The sequence below is a fragment of the Panthera pardus genome, unplaced genomic scaffold (assembly GCF_024362965.1).
Source record: "Panthera pardus isolate Hobbes unplaced genomic scaffold, ASM2436296v1 HiC_scaffold_6, whole genome shotgun sequence".
NCBI classification, from domain to species: domain Eukaryota; kingdom Metazoa; phylum Chordata; class Mammalia; order Carnivora; family Felidae; genus Panthera; species Panthera pardus.
Genome location: NW_026526991.1, coordinates 17,818,151 through 17,835,329, shown reverse-complemented (window position 1 = coordinate 17,835,329; position 17,179 = coordinate 17,818,151). Strand labels below are relative to the sequence as shown.

General features: G+C 45.0%; 1 long non-coding RNA gene across 2 annotated transcripts; it reads left to right on the top strand.

Moving 5' to 3' along the window:
* Window positions 1-8,181: 8,181 nt before the first annotated feature.
* On the top strand, window positions 8,182-15,452 carry LOC109265437 (uncharacterized). Of its 2 annotated transcripts, none has more exons than XR_002079189.2 (3): window positions 8,182-8,356; window positions 12,037-12,181; window positions 15,040-15,452. It is a non-coding gene; the product is annotated as an uncharacterized LOC109265437 (long non-coding RNA). The 2 variants fall into 2 exon arrangements; XR_002079190.2 differs by lacking the exon at window positions 15,040-15,452 and adding an exon at window positions 12,284-13,870.
* The last annotated feature ends 1,727 nt before the right edge of the window (window positions 15,453-17,179 follow it).

Sequence of the window (17,179 nt, the reverse complement as noted above, 5' to 3'; positions counted from 1 at the left end):
GGGAGGAGGTGGCCTGTGGGCTGTCGCCTGCCTGGCCACCAGCCCTGTGGAGAAAGCCAACACACAGGGAGAAGCGGAGAGGAGGAACAGAGGAGAGACTCCATTTCTGGTTCTCCACGCTGTCTAAGCTAGTCCTTGCTGGGTCTTCCTCCCTTGAAATTGAGCCCTGAGTAACGCGTCCCGTGTCTAGTGCGGTCCCAGGAATAATAATCGCCAAGGGGAAGTTAATTCTGCCCGTTGTGACCTGCTTGTCATCTCCTTTCGTCTGAATTAGTATATATACTCACCTCTCCACCACCATTGTGGGCGATGTGCCCTGCAAAAGAAGTCATTACAGAGCTTATCATGAGGGAAACAAGGCTGGCTGGTATCCAAGGGACCGCCAAGATGCTCCTAGTACCCAGCAGTGCCCAGAGAGTGAGAGATGCACTAAAGAGGGTCAAGAAAGGGAGACACTGAGTTCTGCTTTCATTTTAGACATTTGCTGGTCATAGCTATGGTTACCCAGGAGGCAAGCGTTCTCGCCGTCTTATAGGTGAGACAGCGGCTCGGTGAGACCAAACAGCAAGTCAGTGACACGTTTGACTCAGGTCTGTAGGATGTCAAAGCTCCACCTTCATTGCACCAAACTAAGGTATGTTCCTGGCATGAAAAGGAAAGCTTCCTTTAACCTAGCTTTTTTTTTTTTTTTTTTCAGGAAAATATGTGAAATCCAATATTTTGAGCTGCAAATTCCTGTCCCATATCCCTTATTATGGGCGAGGCAGCTCCACACGCATTCTTTCTAACACATCCATGGGAATTAAAGCCGAATCTACTGGCTCATTCGTTCCCGGTTCTCTGAAAGGTGTGCAGCTGCTTATCTGTCAGAAGCCAGACTGGGGAAAGGCCTGTTCAAATAGACACATCAAGGCTATCTGGAGGCAAAATAATGAAAAAATTCCTACGTGTCCTGGGCAGGGGTTGGCAGACTAGTGCCTGCAGGCCGGCTGCCCGTTTTTATGAATAAAGTTGTGTTTGGAACATAGCCACACGATTCGTTTCTGTATTACGGATGGCTGCTTCCCCACTACCATGGCAATTGAGTAGTTGTGTTGCAAAACTTTAAAATATTCACCAGCCGTCCCTTTAAGAAAAAGTTTGTGGACTCCGGCCCAAGGCGATGCTTAAACCCTACAGAAGTCCTCCGGAAACTGCACAACAGTTTTTAGGTCACTTCTGCCCCAAGCCGAACTGTCCCCTGGATCTGCCCATCAGGGAACATCCCGGTGCTCAGGACAGCAAATGCTATCACATCTAAATCAGCCTGACATCTCATTCCCCACCCCCACCTTCCCTGCCTCACGCCTTCGTATTTCTTTTGATTTTCCACATCCATAGGCCACCCATAAATCTCACCTCTTCCTCCTACTCCCCAAATCCCATATTCGCTTCTGCCCAGGCCTGTTTCTACCACATTCTGCCAACAGTGGAACTCAAGCCCACTCTTGAGTTTGGCCAACGGGGGAGGTACTTACAGGAGATCAAAGGCGGGAAGAGAGTGGAGCTGGGATATTTATTTCCCCAGTTATTTTCCTGCTAGAATCCGTGGGTTCGCTGCCTTCCCATACCGAAGTACACAGTCCTGTCGGTACAGCCCCTTCCAGTCAGCTACCCTCCATAGATTCTGGAACTATTCCGTCCCCTTGCACCCTCAGGCCTACGGGTGTTAATGGTTTCCTGATGTTGCAAACCCAGGGGAACTGCATTGTCTCCTATTGGTTCTCCTAAACCCTGCTCACATCACATCTTCGGTCATCTGTATTATCTTCTTTGGAGAAATGTCTATTTGGACCCTTTGTCCATTTTTTTAAGTTGGGTTACTTACCCTTTTCTTACTGAGTGGTAGGAATTTTTTTATAAATTCTGGATATAAGTCCACTATCAGATATGAGATTTGCAAATACCTTCTTCCACTCTATGGGTTGTTTGTTTCACTTTCTTTCTTCTTTGCTTTTTTTAAGTTTATTTATTTTTGAGGGAGAGAGAGTGGAGGAGGAGCAGAGAGAGGAGAGAGAGAATCCCAAGCAGGCTCTGCTCTGATAGGGTGGAGCCCAACACGGGGTTCGATCCCAGGACCCTGGTATCGTGACCTGAGCCAAAATCAAGAGTCGGCAGTTGAACTGACTGAGCCACCCAGGCACCCCTTTCTTTTGTCTCTCATGCTTCTGCTGTTGTATCTAAGAAGAACTTGCCTAATCCAAGGTTTCAAAATTTGCTTCCATATTTCCTTCTAAGAATAGCTTTTACATTTAGGTCAGTTTCGAGTTTATTTTTGTGCACAGTATAAGGAGGGATTCGGCTTCATTCTTTTACATGTGAATATCCAGTTGTTCCGCCCCATTTGTTGAAAAGAGTACTATTTCCCCATTAAATTGTCTTGGCACCCTCGCTGAAAATCAATTAACCATAAACATGAGGGTTTATTCCTGGACTCTCAATTCTGTTCCATTAATCTATATGACTTTCTTTATGCCAGTATCACACTGACTTAGTAATACATTTTTAATGTATTTTTGCAAAGGTATCAATTCCCAATGGATTGAAAAAGAGAAACCCCACTGTGTGGGGTTTTTTTCAACACCAACAAGCAATTCTCCGACATCGGCTGGGTGTCCTATAATTCAACTCAATTCTGACACTACCTGCCGGTAATGTCTGACCCGCAGGTTGAAGGCTCAGTGCTACAACTACAAGACTGTCTTTCCTCCCTTCAAGTTGCCAGGCAGAAATTCTGGTTGCCACTTGTGCTTCTGACCATGGGCTGTAGACTGGAGGTTTCCATGACCCCCTCTTTGGGTTCACTTAGTTTGCTAGAGCGGCTCACAGAACTCAGAGAGACATTTGCTTACGTTTACCAGTTTATTATAAAGGATATTATAAAGGAAACAGATGAACCGTTAGATCGAAGAGAAGCATAGGGCAAGCTACGAGGGAAGGGGCACAGAGCTTCCGGGCCCTCTCTAGGGGCGCCACTCTCCCAGCACCTCCACATGTTCACCAAACCAGAAGCCCCCCAAACCCAGTCCTTTTGGGATCTTATGAGACTTCATTACATAGGCATGATTGATGAAGGCATTGGCCATTGGTGATTGAACTCAATCTCCAGCCCCTCCTCTCTGGAGGTGGGTAAGGGGATGCTGAGAGTTCCAAGTCTCTGATCACCTGGTTGGGTCCCCTGGCAACCAGCCCCCATCCTTAGGGGTTTTCCAAAAGTCACTCAATGATATAAATTCAGATGTGTTGGAAAAGGGGTTTGTTCTCCTCTCAGTACCTAAAAAATTCTAAGGGTTTTAGGAAGACCAAATGGATATCTCTTATGGTAAATCAAAATGTGGCAAAAAACCAACTGGATCCTCACCACAAATAGCCTGAGACACCCCGGCCAGGTAAGTTCTCCCTGCCCCCTCCTAGCCGGATCTGGGCGTCAGCACGAGTGACGGCCCACAGTGCGCGAGGCAGTGCCTGCTTGCTCTCTCTCAGAGTCTTTCAGTTCAATTGCTTAGCTTTCTGTCTTCCTATCTTGACCATAAATTCTTGGAAGTCTAGGGCATCTTTTGTTATTCTTAGCATATGAACCATTATAAACACTCCACAAATGTTGGTTGAGTGAATATACAAATGAATAAATAAGTAAATAAAACGCTTTTTTCCCTATGGGCAAACTGAGAAAACAGCCTTCCAATGTGGAGTTGAGGGGTGTGAACAGAGCTTGGTTTATACACACGGAGATGCCCTGGTAGTCTCTTAAGTGTCTGTAGAAATGTTATGTTACCCAAAAAGGGAGGGAAGGGGGAAACCTATGCTCAAATGAGATTGGAAATTTTGAGTTCAAAACTAAGTGTAAAAAAATTATTTTCATTGCAGGACTTGTTAGCACCTGTACTTAGAGCGTTATGAATGGATATATGCTTGCAGCGGTTTGCTTTTCTGGAAAAACATTTCTCTAGGACAACTAGTCTGTGGGCCACACTTTAGGAAATGCTTATCTTATCTCTAGATTTGAATTTGAAAGAAGATGAAACCCTCCTTTGAATTCATTCCAGGTCAACAAACATTTACTGAGGACCTACCCTGTGCCCTCGGGGACAGGTGGTGCACTGCACCACGGCCAGGGAGCAGCCAGGGAGCAGCATTCACTTAGCCTCCGACAAATAGCATCCCCGGCAGTTGGGCAACACGGTGGCTCACCCCATGTCACACACCTGTCCTGCCTTGTGCTCCACCTTAACTCATCCCCTACCACTCCGGTACCACCACCATGCTCAGAAAACCCTTGCCTGGCACACTCTGGACTCTGTCACATCCCAAGAACCACAGGGAACTTAATTCGCATACCAACCCTCTTTCGGCTGGAAGTATGCAAAGAGCAACATTGATATTTACAAAATGCAGTACGGCTCTGGCGTTTTCCTCTTCTTGTTTTTCTCCTCGGTGACATGAGGCTGTGTTTCCGACTCGGAGTCTTATTTGCTTGGGTCATCTTAAAGTTTCCTAACCTAGATAAGGATTGAACAGGCCAACGGTTGAATTCCAGAGACGTCTTAAGGATGTAAGGGCCTGTGGGATATTTGGGGCCAACGAACATATTTGGGACCTTGCAAAAAAACACATTGCTTTAAAATACAAAGAAAAAAAAATCTCGAAAAGTTAATAAATGTTGGGGCGCCTGGGTGGCTCAGTCGGTTAAGCGTCTGACTTCGGCTCAGGTCATGATCTCCCGGCTCGTGGGTTCGAGCCCCACGTCAGGCTCTGTGCTGACAGCTCGGATCCTGGAGCCCACTTTGGATTCTGTGCCTCCCTCTCTATCTCTTCCCCGCTCATGCTCTGTCTCTCTCTCACTAAAAATAAATAAACACTAAAAAAATTTTTTAAGTTAATAAATGTTAAATGTGCGTGAAGTATCATATTTGTCAAGTTCACTAATTGTTCAATCTAGTGTTCATAAAAATGTCCCATATACACTGGAAAATAATTTGTAGATTAACATAGTGGTTAAGAGCATGGACTGTGAAGCCAAATTGTGTTCAAATCCTGACTCCTCCATTTCCTGGGACTTCCAGCAAGTCGTTGAATCTCTCTGAGGTTCAGTTTCCTCATCTTCTGTAATCCTGTGTAAAAAATGGAATCATTATACCACCAACCTGAAAAACGGTTGACAAGACTTAAAGGAGCAAAACACTTAGCTAGGCACACTCCAAGTACTGGGTGTGTACTAATTGTTGTTATTACCATGATTTTCCCACTTGGAAAGGATTCTGAAATATGGCCTTTTTCTAACAAATCACAACCAAATTAAATGAGTTACTCATACTTAAGTAATTTTATTTTTTTTATTTTTTTTTAATGTTTATTTATTTTTGAGACAGAGAGAGACAGAGCATGAACAGGGGAGGGTCAGAGAGAGGGAGACACAGAATCTGAAACAGGCTCCAGGCTCCGAGCCATCAGCCCAGAGCCCGACGCGGGGCTCGAACTCACGGACCGCGAGATCGTGACCTGAGCCGAAGTCGGACGCTCAACCGACTGAGCCACCCAGGTGCCCCATACTTAAGTAATTTTAAAAGCAAAATTAGAAGAACTCCTTCCGAAGGATTTCTTAAAATGTCTTATCAATGAAATTTTCAAGCAAACACAAATGTAAAGAATAGTATATAACGAACCCCAGTACCTTTCACTCAGCTTTAGTAATTATCAGCTCACAACTACTCTTGTTTCTTTTATACCCTCTACCTCTTCCCCTGGCGGTCAACCCAGGATTATTTTGGGGGGTGGGAGGATAGCCAGATGCCCTGTCATTTGATTTGTAATTATTTCAACATTTCTAAAAGATAAGAACTCCTTTAAAAAAGATAATTACAAACGGGCGCCTGGGTGGCTCGGTCGGTTAAGCGTCCGACTTCGGCTCAGGTCATCATCTCAGGTTTGTGAGTTCGAGCCCTGCATCGGGCTCTGTGCTGACAGCTCGGGGCCAGGAGCCTGCCTCGGATTCTGTGTCTCCCTCTCTCTCTGCCCCTCCCCTGCTCACTCTCTGTCTCTCAAAAATAAACAAATGTAAAAAAAAAATTAGAAAAAAATACACATAACCACAAAAACCCAAAGACAACATAAAATATTAATACCATCAAATACCTAGCCAGTGATAACGTTTTTGTGCTTGTTAGAGAATAGATTTTTTTTAATTTTTTTTTTAACGTTTATTTATTTTTGAGACAGAGAGAGACAGAGCATGAACGGGGGAGGGTCAGAGAGAGGGAGACACAGAATCCGAAACAGGCTCCAGGCTCTGAGCTGTCAGCACAGAGCCCGACGCGGGGCTTGAACTCACGGACCGCGAGGTCATGACCTGAGCCGAAGTCGGACGCTTAACCGACCAAGCCACCCAGGCGCCCCGAGGATAGATTTTTTTTAAATAGTTTGTTTGAAGCAGGATCCAAATGAAGTCAATTCATTACAAATGAATGTTTTCATATACTTTTTTTAAAGATTTTACTTTTAAGTAATCTCTACACTCAAAGTGGTTCGACCCACAGCCCCAAGATCAAGAGTCTCAAGGTCCACCGACTGAACCAGCCGGGCGCCCCCCAAAAATACTAGTAAAACCTTGGTTTGTGAGCATAATTCATTCTGGAAACGTGCTTGTAATCCAAAGCACTTGTATGTCAAAGCGAATTTCAAGAACCATTGGCTCAGTTGTGATTATGGGACATTCGGTGTCGCGTACTACACATATTGCAAGACTTCGCTCGTTTATCAAGTTAAAATGTATTAGAAATGCTTGCTTGCCTTGGGGAACATTCACAGAACAAGTTACTCACAATCCAAGGTCTTACTGTACTTTCAGTCTATAGATTTTCCCCTTCATTTCTCTTCTTTTTACTTACAATTTTTATTGTTGAATAAACCAGGTTGCTTGTCTCGAGGACTTTACCACAGTGTGGATTCTGTTACTGTGCACCTCACCGTGCCATTTAACGTGTCCTCTCCTCGGTATTTCCTCTGAGGGGTAGTCAGTCTAGTTACTTGATGAGATTCAGATGCAGTTGCTTTTGGAAGCCTCCTCAGAGGTACCTCCATCCATCAGGGCCACACAGTGTCTGTGAGATATTTGCAACCATTGGTGATCTTTGCCTAGAGCCATGAAGTCATTAAAAGTTGTAAAACGCTGATATTCTAATTTCATCATTCCTTTAATAGTTGGGATGCTATAAGAGGAAATACCCCCTCATCGATTATTTCGTTCCCCTGAAGTAGAGTTTGTAGAGGAAAGACAAGAGAAATGTTTGATTCTTTTATTTACTGGTTTTCAAAAGCACGAGTTGGTTCTCCGAAACCCTCGAATGGTGCCCCACGAGTGCTGACTGTGATCTTGGTCTTAGTTCTTCACAATGTGGCTAATGCTGGATATTGAATACACAGTTACCTTCTTTTTGTTCCTTTTTAAAAATTTAACTTGCAGTATCAGATATCGCTTAACATTTTTTTCAATGTTCATTTATTTTTGAAAGAGACAAAGGCAGAGAGCGAGCAGGGGAGGAGCAGAGAGAGAGGGAGACACAGAATCCCAAGCAGGTTCCAGGTTCTGAGCTGTCAGCACAGAGCCCCGTGTGGGGCTCAAACTCCCCAACTGTGAGATCATGACCTGAGCCGAAGTCGGACACTTAACCGACTGAGCCACCCAGGCACCCCTCGATATTGCTTTTTTTTTTTTTTATCATTTGATTTTATTTTTTACAACCATATAAAATATTGCATGATTCCTTGAATCTACAAAACAAGGTATACTCGAAGAAGTCTAGATTTTATTTCTGTTCTAATTAGTTTCTTCCCTTCTACAGATGACTGTTCTTTTTAATGGTGTGTTCTTCCATTATCCTTTTCTCTTCCAAATAAGTAAACATACATATAAATTTGTATTTCCCTCGTTTTATGTAAACATTGGCATAATATACTCACTGTTCTCCATTTTGATCGAGTAACATTTACAGCAAAACCCTAAAAGTGTATTTAATGTGTGATGTGGCTGGGTGCTATTTTAATTTTGCCATGATAGGCAGGCCTCCAACAGCTCAGAAAAAGTCAAGCCAGCCGCTTTTATCTTCCCACCCAGACAAAATCCATCTCTAAGCCGGGCCAGTTTGAGGTCGATAGAGCGATTGAAATCAGCTGGCTGAACGCGGGACGCATCCCGGAACGGCGAGCAAGTGCAGTTCTTCCCAGAAGCAGCTCCTGTGAGGCTCAGGGTGCAGAGCTGGGTCTTCAGCATCCGACTTTTGTGATGGGTTTAGGATTTAAGGACCCCTCCATCTCTCGGAAGGTAAGGTGGAGGCTCACCTTAGGTGAACCACATTGGCTGTTTCGCTCTAACAATAAATAGCTGCAGGTTAGAATGAATACTTCCTGGCAGTTTTGTTCTGCTTTGTTTGCGGGGGGGGGGGGGTTGTTGTTGGTTTTGGTTTGTTTGCTTGTTTACAGACTCAAAACAACCCCATATAGAGTGATGAGGGCGCGGACTATCTCATCTAGAGGCCGGTGTTCCAGGAAGGGAGCAGGGGGCGGGGCCGGGGGGCCTGCACGTGTTGGAGGCGGGGTCCCGCGGGTGGTGGGGGGCGGGAGACCGACCTGGAGGCCGAGCAGGTCGCTGTGCCTCCTGACCTCTTCCTGCTGGACGCTTCTTCCCGCTAAGCCACCTCACGCCCCACCTCCCCCGGGGCCCCTAGAACCTGGCACACCAGAGGAGGCTAGGTCGACGGAGTGGAGCATCAATGAAGAAAAGAGGAGAGGGTAGGAGGAGGCTCCCGTGGCTGGAATAGTCTGGAATATCCCTGCTCCTCACATAGTCTCAGGTTGCCTCTTTGCGACCAGGCCTTGCTGGGAGATCTTGCTTCTACAAAACATCTGCCTTCTTTTGTTCTTAAGGCTGGTTTATGTGCTCAGACTGCCTTTGGTGTTCATTTAAAAGTATATTTCCCTTGCCTTCAACGTGGCCCCACGTGCGATGGAAAGAGGAAGAACACAGTAATTTGACCTCTAGGGAAGGCTCTGCCAGTGGGTCTCTCCTCCTGTCTTTTGATGCAGAAAAAGGGTACAAGATAAGTGGTCAAGGATAAAAGCACAGTGATTAGGGCACATCCCTATATAGAATTCTATGTGGCCATGAAAAACATGAAGGAAGATCTCTATGTACTGATGTGGAAGGATGTACATAGTATATATTGATGACTACAAAATAAATCAAGTTGCAAAATGAGATGTATGTTGGTAAATGTATTGGAAACGTTCAGAGTAAACTGTTCTCAGAAGTTCTTTCTGGGAAGTGGGTTCGGAGGGTATCAGTAGCAATGCTTTCTGCCGCAAGTAAAGAAAACCCCAACTCATTGGCTCACACAATAAGGAAACGTATTATCTTGTAAAACGAGAAGTCCGTGGAGAGAGGGACTCTGGGGTTCATTAACTCAGCAGCTCAGGACATCACTGGGGACCCAGGTTCTTTCCATCTTTCTGCTTTGCCATCGTCAGTGAGTAGGCTTTGTTCTCAGGCAGCGCGCCTCTTGGGAGACGGGTGCAGTCAGTTTCAGGAGAAACATTCAAACTTCACATCGGCAGCAGAGGAGGCCAGAGTCTCCTGCCAGAGGAGTCCCAGGTCACCCGGCCACAAGCCTGTCTTGGGATCCTGGCCACGCTCCAGCACGGCTGGACGCAGCCGCTGGGAAACTTGGTTCCAATGCCCAGGCGGTGCAGTGGCCATCATTCTGTTCGGGCTCCTGCGGCTGCTGATCTGAGAGGACATCCTCTGGACAGTCACAAGTTTCTGTCTTTTGAAGAACAAATGGGCAGCTGACGCCCCCTATGTGTTACATGTGTCACATGTCCTTGTCCCTACCAAGACCACTATAATTGACTTAAAAATAGACCAATCAGGGGGCTCCCGGGTGGCCCAGTTGGTTTAGCATCCAACTTCGGCTCCGGTCTCGATTTCACAGTCCGTGGGTTCGAGTCTGGTGCTGGGCTCTGTGCTGACAGCTCGGAGCCTGGAGCCTGCTTCGGATTCTGTCTGTCTTTGTCTCTCTCTCTCTCTGTCTCTCCCCTGCTCATGTTCTGTCTCTCTTTCTCAAAATAAATAAACATTAAAGAAATTAAAAATAGACAAATCAGAACCACACCTCCAACTCAGCTAGCGCCCACCTCCCTGGAATCATTTGGTTCTTAGGGGGAGGATAAGAAACTGGGAAAAAATCCAGGTGCTCTTAGGAAGAAGGAAGTGGGGAATGAAAGTCAGGTAAGTAACCAACAGGGCTTCCTACGCTGAGAGGGGGACCTTTTAGTCTGTATATTTCTCTCGTAGTTTGGGTTTTTATGAGCTTGTGTTACTTGTATAATAATAGTTATTTTACTTAGGGCAGTGAGAGAATGAGCCTTGGCATCAGAAAGAAAAATATTTGATTCCGTCTCTCTGATTTGTAATGTGTAATTTTGGGCAAGTAATTTAACATCTTCAAGTCTTTATTATTAAAAAGTTGAAAGTAGTTTCCAAGCTGGAAAAAAAAAAAGGGCAGAAAACATTTAAGAGAAATGGGTTTCTTTTATGTCCTGGGAAACAAATGATTTCCTATCTGTAAAGACTTAGAAACATATGTGTTAGATTACACCACCTCAGGTTTGTTATTTTAATATTTCAAAGAACTAGAATAATGCAGTCCTTCTATAAGCACATTAAAGAAAGTCACAATGATTTCTTTTTAACAAGTTGAGTAAAATGTTCTTCTGTTTCCTCTCAACTAGTCTGTTGTCTGGAACTGATAAAATAATATATTTCCCAAGAAGTTATGAGGTTTGGTTATGAGGTTGTGTGGCTATTTTGAAGATGATGAGTTCAGTTCTATTTATTCCTACACTTATATCTAATCTTGGTTCTTAATCATTTAAAATTGAATCGAAGTCCACTATCCTAATAACACTTTGAGTTGCCTGCTAAGAAAACTAGAAAGTTGGCGAGCCATCGTTAAGTAGTAGATTAAGGTTTGGGTATTTTCTAAGAGATATTGGAAGTTGCAGAGAAGAACTGGTCCTTAGAGTCTAAGACGTGATGTCAAGAATTTAGGTCTACCCCCCAAATTGTTGTGAGACCTTAGGACAGTCATTTCTGTTTGCTGCTTTTAAGTTTCCTTGTTTATAAAACAAAAATAATTAAGCTGTTTGAAGATTACACCCTATCAGTTATCTATTGCTGCATAAAAAGAACTACCCTAAAATGTAGTGGCTGAAAACAGCAATCCCTTAATTTACTCAGTGTTGGTCCTTCGGACTGCATTCAGCTAGTTAGGTATTCTGAGCTAGGGAGCTTTTTTGCTGGTTTCATCTGGGGTCCCTCCTGTGATGATAGTTTCTAGGCTGGCTGAGTCGATGGATCTAGGACGCCATGCCCGAATCCTCATCTCTGCTCCTTCATTTCCAGTAAAACAGCTCAGGCGTCTTCACTTGTTGTCGTTCTCCCACAGCGAGAGAGGGCAAGCCCAATGCTGCAGCACCACCCCATGTCTCCTAATGTCCCATTGGTCAAAGCAAGTCACATGGCCACAACATCAGTGTGGGAGGGGTCTACACAAGAGGTTGGAAAGAGGAAAGCCTCACCCAGTGGGAGCCACTGTTGTTACCACAGGCACATCGGGTAACTCAATCACCATATATGAAGAATTATATTGTAAATTTCAAAATAACAAGTGAGGGGCTCCTGGCTGGCTCAGTTGGTAGAGTATGCGAGTCTTGATATCAGGGTCATGAGTTCAAGTCCCAGGTTGGGTGTGGTGCCTACTTAAAAATAAAAATAGAAATAAAAATAAAAATAAAATACAACCAAGTGAGTTATAGTCATAAACCCTTGAAGGCAAAACAAGTATTGTTACTCAGAGTGTATTTGAAACCACAAGATACGTGGGGAGAGAGATATGTGAACTCAAAATGAGGTTTATCCATGTATCAATATTTTTGTTATTTCAGAAATGTCCACCCCAGATGAAGGAGATGTGAATGGTCCCACCCAGAACCCAACTTCATCTTGACCCCTATTCTGGGAGGTCTCCTGCTCCCTATCTCTTCATTTCTTCTCATTGGACCCGGAATCGATTGCCTCCATACACAGTTGGTAAATTTTAATTCTACACGCATTTGTTTGTTGTCCTTCTCCCCCTGGAGGGTATATGGAAAGCTCCATGATGACAGGACCCATGTGTGTTTCATTCCCCAGCTTATACCCAGCATGCAGCACTGGAGCTGGCACATAACAGGAGCCTGATAAATATTTGCAGAGAAGTGAATGAAATGAAAAGCTACACTTACACAACAAGTACCTCCTGATGTTGTTTCCTGGTGACAGGCAGCTTCTGTTCTGAGAATACAATGGACTTTGTCTCTTATGGATGATTTATTCTGTCAATAATTTGCCAGGGGAGGGCAGTAGCTCCTTGCTTCCAACTCTTGTCTCCACATTCCTCTTCTGTAAATCAATCCTTCCCCGAACTGTAGCGGAACCAAATCCCATGGATTCTACCTGAGCTCTGCCTCTGGACCCCCACCCTTCCTTCTGCCGCTGCCTTTCGGGGTCTTTGTCACTTCTTGCCCGGATTCCCACCCTAGATTCCTAATTGGGTTCCTTGGCAACAGTCTTGCCCAATCCTGCCTCACCTCCCCCTCAGCTGCCAGACATGTCATCATCAAAATATTTGAAAAACGAATTCTAGGGTTAAAGACCTCCCCTGCTCTCTCGAACCTAGAGATAAGATCAAGTGCAAACATTTCGGCATGAGGTTCAATAAGCCTTCCAATGTGCCCTGGGGTCCTTCTCCTAGCTCCTCTCCCATAGGCCCCCCTTTCCCACCATGCAGGCTCTGCCCAGCCACAGTATTGAATGACTGTGACTCCCCAGCTGCAAAGCCGTGACGTGATGCGGGCCATCTTCTTTGCCTGGCCTGCCTTGTCTCCCCTGCGGCAGCCCACAGTCTCCCTCCTGACTCGTTCTCGGGAAGCCTGCTCAGTCTCTGTTGTTCCTATCTCTATTAAAATCTTCATTTTAATGTGTCTTAAGTCTGCGGTCGCAGCTGCTGCTCCTGCTGTTTTTCAGCGAGGAAGGCGCATTGTTGGAAGACACGAAGGAAGGGAGGAGGAAAGGAAAAAATTGGAAGAGAAAAAAAATTGTCCCATAGCTAGCACCCCATCCCCGACTTACTTCCTCCTGCCCGCTATTCCACTAAGTACTCTGAAAGGCCTTTTGTGAGAATGATCTGTTGCGTTTTCCTGCCTGACGTCTCTTCCCTCTTCTTCCCTATGGGAAAAGCTGCCCTGTCTGGTTTGAGTGGCTTGGGTCATAGCCACGTCCTTGGACCTCATGCATGGGAGAATTGGGCTCATGACCCAAATGATACCATTCAAAATCTTCCTTAAGACTTTTTTTTGCCAAAGAAACATCCTCTCCTTCCTCTGAGGATGCTAAGCTGGTATGTGCTTCCATTGGTCATTATGATCTCCAGTAGAGAAAGCCTGTTTAAGAGATCAGGAATCCTGGGGCGCCTGGGTGGCTCAGTCGGTTAAGCGTCCGACTTCGGCTTAGATCATGATTTCGCGGTTTGTGGGTTCGAGCCCCGTGTCGGGCTCTGTGCTGACAGCTCAGAGCCTGGAGCCTGTTCTGGATTCTGTCTCCCTTTCTCTCTGCCCCTCCCCTGCTCACACTCTCTGTCTCTCTCAAAAATAAACATTAAAAAAAAATTTAAGAGATCAGGAGTCCTGATGACATCATTTGAGCTCCTGTATCAAGCTGTGCCTGAAGCTGACATTCCTTTCCTTAAACCAATAAATTGTCTCTTATTTAATCTAGCTGGTTTGGAGAGTCCCCAACTACTATACCTTTAAAACAAAAAAATGCTTCACTATTATCTCAGGTTTACTCAGAGGAGGTGTGGATGAGACGTGAAAAGGAAGGCCCTGGCCTCATGGCATGGGGTAGGAAACATGACTGAGGCAGAATCTTTGGGTGAGGAAACCATGTATCTCTCTAGCCCTTCTTGAGTCAGTGTCTCACAGAGCCGCTTCCTTCTTGTCTGGATATGTAGCAAGGAAGTTGCCAGAATTCGGGCAAACCCGTTTCCAGATATAAATACCAAAGTGCATTCCTTTGCCCAAGATAAGCTCTTTGGTTTATTTCTCTTTTGTGTTACTAACACCTTAATTATTATTATGGTTACAAACGCTATCTGTATAGCTGTTTTAAAAGGGCTGGATTAAGAAGCTGGGCGCTCATCTTCCAAGTACCAAAGCCAGGGGCAATTCCACTCTCCCCTCCCCCCAATAATTTCAGTGAAACATTGAGGTCATTTTGATTTATTCTCGGAAAAATCTAAAAATGAACACTTACTCCTAGATCTTTCCGCCGAAGCCCATCTCAAGCACAAAAGGAGTTTTGTGGCTACCGAATAGAAATAAAACGGAGCTTGAGAAAAACTTCACACATTGTGGGGAGCCAGTTGGTACTTAAGGAAGATAAAAGGAGAGAAGCCCAAGAAATGATGGCACTTTAAGATCTCTTTATATATATAGGACTTCAAAAGACATTTTTCTTAAAGTGGAGAAAGTCTCTATTTAGAGGTTTTTAGGGCAGAGAAAAATTATGGGCAATTTTGGGAAAAGGAAACTGGTAAAAAGGCAAGATTGACAAGAAAAAACTGGCAGGAAAAAAAAATCAGCTTTTAAACCATTATTGGCCGTTCAAAACAGGCCAGCGAACCCATACAGCGCTGTTGAGGCGCATGGGTGAAATGTGGGTAAAATGTCAGAATAAAGTCAGTTGGGACCTCTCACTGAGAACCAACTTCAGGACAAGTTAATAAGCTCAGGCCATCTTGTCTAAAAAGGTTGAGAGAAGCAGTCATGAGAGAGACGTGTCCAGAAGGCCTGGAGAAAGACAAGCCCCATGCAGCTTCCTCACTGACCTTCCTTTCTTTTGCTCTGTAGCACCTTTGATGTCGTTGCCAGAGCCCAGGTAAACAGAACATTGATTTCTTCGTACGTTCACTTACTCACTTGAGAAATGTTTACTGAGCAGCTACTACAGGCGAGGCACTGCCGAGTGATCTGTGTGACCCGGTGGGGGGCAGAAGGCGCTAGATTGTAGGACTCCTGTCCCCACTCTGCACTCCTTACCTCTCCTAACCTGGACTATTCAGCAAATATTCAGGATACAGGTGTATTTTGTGCCAGGCACTGGGAAACTATAGAACCAGTCATTCCCCTTTGTAGTCGGGGGAGCAGTTAGACAGGGGGTGAGCCCTAAGGAAGCCCTATTAGGATCCCCAAGACAACGTTGCAGGAAAAGGCTAAAATATGGTAATAGCGTTAAAGTGAGGTCATGCACAGGGAGTAGCCGAAGTCTGCATCACAACAAAGGGTCTGGGGAGGCAGGAAGTGGGCACCATTGTCCTTTTGTTACAGGGCGGAGTGGGTATACTTTCTCTTTCAGATCAGGAACCACCGACACGCGCCCTCAACATCTTAGGATCAGTGTCCAAACTGGCGTGCAGGCTGGGCTGCTTATACCCTGCTGGTCACATGGGAGATTCCTGCTCTGTAACCATCCCGAAGGCAGAGCCCAAGGGGGTTTCACTGAGACCAGGTACACATCACTAGTCTCACAGGTGACAATGAACAACACTGACAGGCTGGCAGTGACAAGCTTCCCTGAAACTTGCCTTGGCTCCGTGGTTACAAAGCAACGCTATCAGAACATTATTATGTCTTGAACAGAGGCCAGTGCTGCGCAGGCACATCTCTCACTTTAGCAACTCATCCAGGCCCACCGGAGTTAACCCTGGAGCCCCTCGGATCCATTCTCGCATGCTGCATCCAGTGAGTTTTAAGAAAATATAATAAAACCGAGTCTGAAGAAAACAGAAAATAACAATGCTGGCGAGGATGTGGAGAAATCACAACCCTGGTGCACTGTTGGTGGGAACGCAAAATAGTGTGGCCACTTGGGGAGACAGTCTGGGGGCTCTCAAAAAATTCTAATAGATCCAGCCATCCCGTTTCTGCTGTTACCAGAAGACAGGAGGCCTGGATGTTGGCAAAGTCCACAAGTCCACACATACTGCTGAGACAGTGGCTGGTCCAAACTAGGTTTTCTATCATTTTAATTTTTCTTCTTTTTCTTCTTTCCCTGACCTGGTTTCCTTCCCTTCTCCTGACTCCAACCTTGCACGTACATCTTTGCGAAATAAACCTTCCTCCGCCACCTGGTCCACAAAGACTAGTTACCACAATGTCTCCCATAACCTGAAGCCCTGTAGGAAAGTTCCATGTCAACCACAGCACCTCGAATCCTGAGGGCTGACTGTTTCTCCCTGACTCCAGGCCACACCCACCTGCCCTTTCAAACACATCACTAATATGAGCCCGGCTGGGATGGTAATGGCCGGCCGGCGTGTCAGGTGAATTTGCACACTTCTTCAGCCCCACACACCTAGACCATCCTCTCCCTTCTTTATAGGTCCAACTTTTCCCCTCGATGTCAACAATAATGCCAAATTCGTGGTATTATTTTTTGTCTTCCCTGTCTTCCCTTCCTCCTATCTCTGTCCCTACTCACTAGGACTTTACTCTCGCTACAACTTTTTTTTTTTTTAGGTTTCTTCCTCATTATTAATATTCTTTGCAATCATATGGTCCAAAATTCAAAAGGTACCAAAAGCCACATGCAGCAAAATTTACCCCCATCTGTCTCAAGTTTCCTAATCCCTTAACAGAGGTGACTGCTGTTACTAATTTGTAAATTCTTACAGAGATATTATCTGTACTCATGAGCATGTACATGTATAGATTCTTCTCCTCTTTCCTTTCCTTTTTTTTTTTTTTTTTTTTTTTAATGAAATGGTAGTATGCCATGCACACGGCTATGTGCCGTGCTCTGGCTTTATTGTATTTAAAGACTATTTTGGAGAACGTGCATATCAGTACATTAGAGCTTGCTCATTCTTGTTATGGGGTCTCAGCATTGCATTTTATGGATGTATCATAATTTACGTAACCAGTCCCCTCTTGCTGGATGCCATAACACTGAGTGTCTGTGTACCTCCCCTAAACTCACATGTTAAATCCT